The sequence below is a fragment of the Syngnathoides biaculeatus genome, chromosome 13 (genome assembly GCF_019802595.1).
Source record: "Syngnathoides biaculeatus isolate LvHL_M chromosome 13, ASM1980259v1, whole genome shotgun sequence".
Taxonomy (NCBI): domain Eukaryota; kingdom Metazoa; phylum Chordata; class Actinopteri; order Syngnathiformes; family Syngnathidae; genus Syngnathoides; species Syngnathoides biaculeatus.
In genome coordinates, this window is record NC_084652.1 from 2,667,971 (window position 1) to 2,674,552 (window position 6,582).

The 6,582-nt window shown below is 45.7% G+C and overlaps 1 long non-coding RNA gene across 1 annotated transcript; it reads left to right on the forward strand.

Moving 5' to 3' along the window:
• The first annotated feature begins 210 nt into the window (after window positions 1–210).
• Window positions 211–3,211, forward strand: LOC133510973 (uncharacterized). The gene is made up of 3 exons (XR_009797753.1): window positions 211–1,385; window positions 1,807–1,826; window positions 2,637–3,211. It is a non-coding gene; the product is annotated as an uncharacterized LOC133510973 (long non-coding RNA).
• The last annotated feature ends 3,371 nt before the right edge of the window (window positions 3,212–6,582 follow it).

The following is a 6,582-nucleotide window of genomic DNA, read 5'->3' on the forward strand; positions in this document are numbered from 1 at the left end:
CTTGCCTGGAGCGAGCAGGACGTGGGCACAGCAAATGGTTCCAGAACAAACACAGCCTTGGAAAAAAAAAAAAAAAAAAAAAAACGTTCTCGCCCCTGGGGAGGAGCGTCGCCCGCGGCCGGGGGGGGGGGGAAAGTGCTGATTGGAAGCAGTTGAAAGAAAGAACTTTAGGCGGGGCGATTGTTTGGTAGTTATTGCGAAAGGCTCGCAGCTGCTTTGGAGCTTAGAATGTCGGGAAGATGAGGACACGTTGTGCCCTCGAGGCTTTTCTTGCTTTCTTTTTTTTTTTTTTTTTTTTTTTTAACTCGGAGGTTTTTCTAATCACCATGAGACTGTATATGTGCACACTTTTTTTCAATGTACATGTGCACACTTTTTTTTTTTTTTTTTTTAATGAACGTCATTAAAAGTTTCGGGGAAGTAGAGGAGGGCGATGGCGAAGGGGCCCTCCGGCGCTCGGCGTTAAACAAACAAACAAACGGCCAGAGAGCCCATTACTCACAGAAACTATGCGTGCGTGTTTCTGTGCTTTTGGGCCCCTCCCTCGCCCCGCGGGCTTTCGCGTCGGCCCGTGTCTTGAAGGTGAGAAGGCCCGGCTGATAATTGAACGGCGGCTGGCACTTCAACAAATGTATTGAAAGCAGCAATCGAAAAACCCGTTAATGAGATTTGCCTACCCCGGGCGGTTCTCGGGGGCCACCCTTCTCATAATTTTCCTAATCTAATAGTTTTTCTTGTGATTTTTTTTTTTTTTTAAACCCCATACATGACATGCTAGAACGCTGGTGGTAAACTCGAGGCAAGCGAGCCACATCTGGCCCTCCACGTCATTCTGTGTGGCCTGCGTAAGTTTGCTCCAATTGTTTCCTGACTCTGTGTTCAAAAGTTATACAGCCTCTAAATGATAATCATCAAATGCATGTGTTTTGTAAAAGACGAGAAGTGTACAATACAGTACAATTCTGTCTCTGGCTAGCAGACCTCATGTCTAGATGCACGCTTTTGCCAAAACGTCTGTTCAAAACTTGGCATTTCTTATAAAAATCTTGCCAATCAAATGGAGGGGGGATGTTGTAATCTGATGGGATGGTTATGAAGGTTACATCACAGAACATCTTACGTAAGGGACAGGAAGAGGAACTGCCTGGTAGTCTCGCCAAAAATCCAGTCCGTAAACCAACGCATCGCAGCTGTGCTTCTGGCTAGCAGACGGTATGGCTAGCACCGAGCTATTTGGCAAAACATCAAACTGATTTTAGCAAATGTTAACGTTCGTGCAGCACATAATAAAATTAATAAAATTAGTGCTGCGCTAACGCGAACGTCAAGCAGTTTTTCAAGAGTCTCTTCCGAGCCTTTCAGATGGAACCAAAGCAATAACAAATGTGAGTCTATTTGTTTTTTTTTTTTAATCACATTATAATTCACAGTGTTCAAACTATAACTGTTTGACTTCCTAAAACGTGCACAATAATTTACACCATTCAAAGTGTTACTGGTGTCCTTGTGTCCGGTTTTGCTTTGCATTTTGTTCCCTTACGGTCCCTGACAGGCGCCAAAGTCACATTCGGGCCTCCGTGAAAGCTTCCCACCATTTTTTATCTTGAGCAAAATAAATTTGGCACTGTGTCAAATTTGGCATTTTTTCTTGACTTCTGTTGAAAAATAGCATAGCAATGGTAATAGTCACACTCTGGGGTGATTAGCGTAATTTCCGGCTTATAAGATGCGACTTTTTTCACACGATTTCAACCCTGCGGTGATGCGACTAATTTGTGCTTTTTTTTTTTTTTCAAACGCCGCAAGGGGGCCGTCGTGCGGAAAAGGTAAGCAATATATGTGCCGAGGACGTAACTTTTACCGGTCTGGCCCAGTTAGCGTTGTGCTTGCGTGTTGCTGCCGTGTCTCAGTGATTTTTACTGGTATGTTTTTTTTAACTGGCCCTGTTAGCGTGGCGCTAGCATTAGCGCGGTGGCACTAGCATTAGCGTTAGTGGGGTGGCGCCAGCGTTAAACTCCCCGTGTACCGTTTTTCTTTGTAAATATCTCGTGTTTCAATGCGGGTTTCAATGTGGGCACTTGCGGATTTTACATAGGTACGGTGGCAAATGGTATTTCCTTTCCAAATGTACTCTGTGAGGCTTCTAACCAGTGAGCTCTCTTAGGCTAGGAGTTACGGTATGTAATCCATACAACGCAGCAAATATTTGGGTTCCAACAGAGAAAATATTGAGGACTGAACAAAAAGTACCTGCGGGCGACCACGACGGGCTGTGATAAAAGCAAGAAACGCACACCCGCTCGTCGTTCCAGACGTTCCGAATAAACAAACGGGAAAGGAAAAAGAAGAAAAGGTAGCCAACGAGCGGAGCGCAATCGGCCGAGCGGCAGCACGACGCACGCACATCTTTGTACTTGGGTTTGTTTACCTCACAAGATGGCTGCTGGCTCCGGGAATGAACCATGAAAATGGCTGCTCTGGCTCGCCCGCGGCCCTCCGTATAGATTGGACTTTTTCACGTGGCGGCGGGGGCTGCTGCGATGCGCACCCAAGGGGGTGTGCTCTCATTAAGGACAGTAGCCGGGGGGCGCTTTTTACACTGCTTCCTGCGGCCGCTGACCTTCTTTTCCTTTCAGCCGGGGGGCCTCGCGGCGACACGGCGCTCCCCGCTTCTCGGGCGCCCTCGTCGCTCGCAACGACGCCGGCGGGGGGGGGCGTCACGTGGCCCGAGTGACTCCTGACCCGCCCGCCGCGGTTTGGCACCGTCGCAGACGGCGCAAAGGGTCACATGTGCCCCCCCAAAATGGCGCCGACGTCCCCGGGCTCTGCGCTGAAGAATTTTCCAGAGTTGACAGTGTCAAAACATCACGTCAAAAATGACCAAGCTCATGTGTCATCTTGCAGCGCACTATTCATGTGGAAAAGGTTGAAGCGGCGCTACGCCGCGAACAGCCGCGCTCGGCAAAATTGATGACTGAACTGGAGTCCCGCGTCGGTCACATGATCTAATATCGAACGACAATATCTAATCTCTAACGATCTACTAAAGGAGCCACCGAGCTTTATTGAGCCCTTAAACTTGAGCCAAAATGGACGCCGCAAGCCTGGCTATGAGGCAGCAGAAGCATGTGATTTCTCCCAGCCAATCACTGTGAAGAGTGGGATTGCATTATGCTGGTATTAAATGGATTTTAAAAACTGTACCAAATAAAGAAATAAAGTTAGGATGTGGATATCGTATTATTTAAAATGTGCAAAAATAGCATTAAAGATCATGCTTATTTTAATAAATTGATTGATGTACATTTAATGTTTCGGTGGAAAATGTTACACATTTTAAATATATGTATACTGTCGGGTGTTTATATAATTTAATACAATGTAGAAGTTATTTTCTGATTTTTTAATTAGTATTATTATTTTACATTGTATATAATAGACAAATAACACGAATAATAATTATTATTATAATTATTTTACTAATTTATACTTATTACAGCAAGCATTGTTGTACTGAAAAATGAAGTAGAATTATCATTATTGTCATTTTTCTTCAAGTAAAAACATTTTTAAAGAACTAAAATATTTATTGCCTAAGAAAATAAGTATATTGTGCAAAAAATATGTGACATAAAATTAGATATTTATGTAATATTATTCCAAGCAGCTTAACCTCACAAGGGTCAATTTAGAGTGCATGTTTTCAGGGATGTGGGAGGAAAACAGAGTGCTCACCCAGAGAAAAGCCAGCCATGCAGGCGCGGGGGAGAACATGCAAACTCCACACAGGTGGGTCCGGGATTTGAACCCTGGTCCTCAGAACTGTGAGGCAGACGTTCTAACCAGTTGCTCTACCGTGTTATTATTATTATTACCATTTTCATTGATTGTTTCAACTCTACTGCTCACGATTAAACTCGAGGATTTCATTTTCTCGGGTTCAATGAAAATGTTTCAAAAGTATTTGTGTCGACGGGAAAGGCGAGGCTTGTGAAATTCCCAAATAATTTCCACCCCGGAGAGCTCGTTCGTTTTCAGCGCCCGTTTGATTTCAAAGGCACGACCGCCCGTACGTGGAAACGATCCCCGCGGGCGACGGCGCCGTCGTCCTTCACTCGCAGGCGGCAACGTAGCCTTCCGTAATCTGCGGCTAGCCCTCCCTCGGCGCGTCACCAGATGTGCGAAATTGCGTTCGCGCAAGACGCTTTGGTCGTACGCTCGCAGTCGGCGCGGCTCGGCGTCTCCCGAGCCCCAGTTTGATGCCCTCGCCTGGCGGTATCCAACCCCCACTCGCTCTGCATCCCCTCAGGCTTCTGTGGGTGTGCGAGTGCTCTGGTATAAAATGGCTACTGAACCAAGAGGGTATTGTTTCTCTCCATCAGGGTTGCACAATTGAAGGTTCACTTTGAAGCACATGCTTGCACGGATACTAAAAGTTGAAGCCCACAGCGAGGCCTGCGGTCTTTGGACCCTTTTTAAAATTCCTACTCGCCCCTCAGCGCCCACAGAAATACCAACGTCGATCGCATTGGCGATAATGCATCGAGTTATCCTTCTGCAGACTTGCGCTCTAAAGTGCATTTGATTTTATTTTTTTTCAAAGTCGTGTACAGTAGTGTATTCGTTCTCTCGGTTGTGCAGACACCCACAGACGTATGACGTATGGTGGCCTTTAAGGGTCAAAAGTGTTGTGACAAAGCGTTTAGGTTGTGTCTCGGCACTGAAGCAGGGTACGTGCAAACCGATTTTCAAGACCTGAAGCCGTTTTTCTGAAAACGAGTGAAAAAAATAGTAGCGGCTAGCTGACCGCCAGCTTATTTGCGAACAACATTACGGTCGCAAAATTCTTCTTTTTTTTGTCATTTTCATTGCGGCGAATGATCCATAACCTGTGCGCTTCCCGATTGGGTACTTGTAACGTATCACGTCGCAGTCACAGCGTCCGCGTTCAGCGTCGACCGCACGTAAAGATTTGTCGTCGGCCTTTGATTGTGTCGTTTTTCTGAGCAAATATCAGTCCCGGTATACGCAACTTCACCCAATTATTCATGAAAATCTTTGCGATAAATTCAACAATTGGGCCTTTGCCGACTTTGATCGCAAGGGATGGAAAATGCTCAAATTTGAGCAAGTTGTTGGTTTGTGTGTAAACCACTTTAGACCCTCACTAAAGTGAAGTCTCCCAAACGAGAACGAGCAAACCAGGCTTTAATGTGGCTTTAGTGGGGCATTTTCACCAAATATTTTGGTGGGTGGAGGCCCAGTGGGGCGAGTTGGTCAGCTTGCCCGCCTCCCAGTTCTGAGGTCTGGAGTACCAATCTCGGTTCTGGCCTCGCTTTGAGGTTTTTGCATTGAGCTTCCGACCCACATTCCAAAAACATGCAAGTTAGTTTCGCTGAAGACTCTAAAACTCATTCTTCTCGCAAGCCACATTGTAGTTCCGGCTTCCCTCAGAGGGCCGTTTTGACTGTGAAACAAGAAAAATATGTAATCGTCTCATCATATTTACACCATCAATTTATCAACTAGTTTTGGAATCAGAAATCAAGGGCAATGTGTTTTTCAACTGGTAACACAAAAATTCTTGTAATATCTCGACTTCTCCATTTATGATCATGACAATTTGAAATTTTGGTACGGATTTTGCGAGAATCGTGAAAATTGACACTCTAGATTTGGCTCCGAGTGGCACATTAAATCATGTGGCGGGCCAAATCTGGCCCCCGGGCGTTGAGTTTGACACCTGTGCTCTAAATTGTCCATCGGTGTGACTCCGTGTGAATTCACGCACGCCCCTAATGAGATCAACGATTACCAAATAGTGTGACGTGAAAATGATCAAATTTCACCTATCCATCCATCCATCCATCCATCCATTTTATTTGCCGCTTATCCTCAGGAGGGTCGTGGGGAGTGCTGGAGCCTATCCTTGCTGTCAACGGGCAGGAGGCTGGATACACCCGGAACTGGTCGCCAGCCAGTTGCAGGGCACATGGAGTCAGACAACAGTTGTGCACACAATCACACCTCGGGGCAATTTAGAGTATCCAATTATTGTTGCATGTTTTGGGGATGTGGGAGGAAACCGGAGTGCCCACCCGGAGAAAACCCACGCAAGGCACAGGGAGAACATGCAAACTCCACACAGGCTGGGCCGGGACTGAACCCGGGTCCTCAGAACTGTGAGGTCAACGTTTTTTTTGCCACCCCAAATTTCACTTAATTGATCAAAATATTATTTACAAGAAATAATGCATTTTTGTTCATCTGTCTATGGCTGTTGCAGATAAAGACAGACAGTACAAATAAATGCTCTTCTATGAGACGGTAGAGAGTGTAATAATTAAGTTTTTGTGACGGTGTGGAAGATGGGTGGGTGCGTTGATAGATTTTAGTCGTTTCCTTTTTGCATTACCTTGCGGGCTTTTTTCTTCTTCTTCTGACTTTCCAACACAACACGTTTCATCAAGGACCGGCAATTTTTTTTTTTAATGCCCTGTAAAATTCCTATCCTCGAATCACCCCAGCAACAGTTCAAACCGGATTTCGAAAGAGTCGTGTTGATGCCCTTAACCCAAAAAA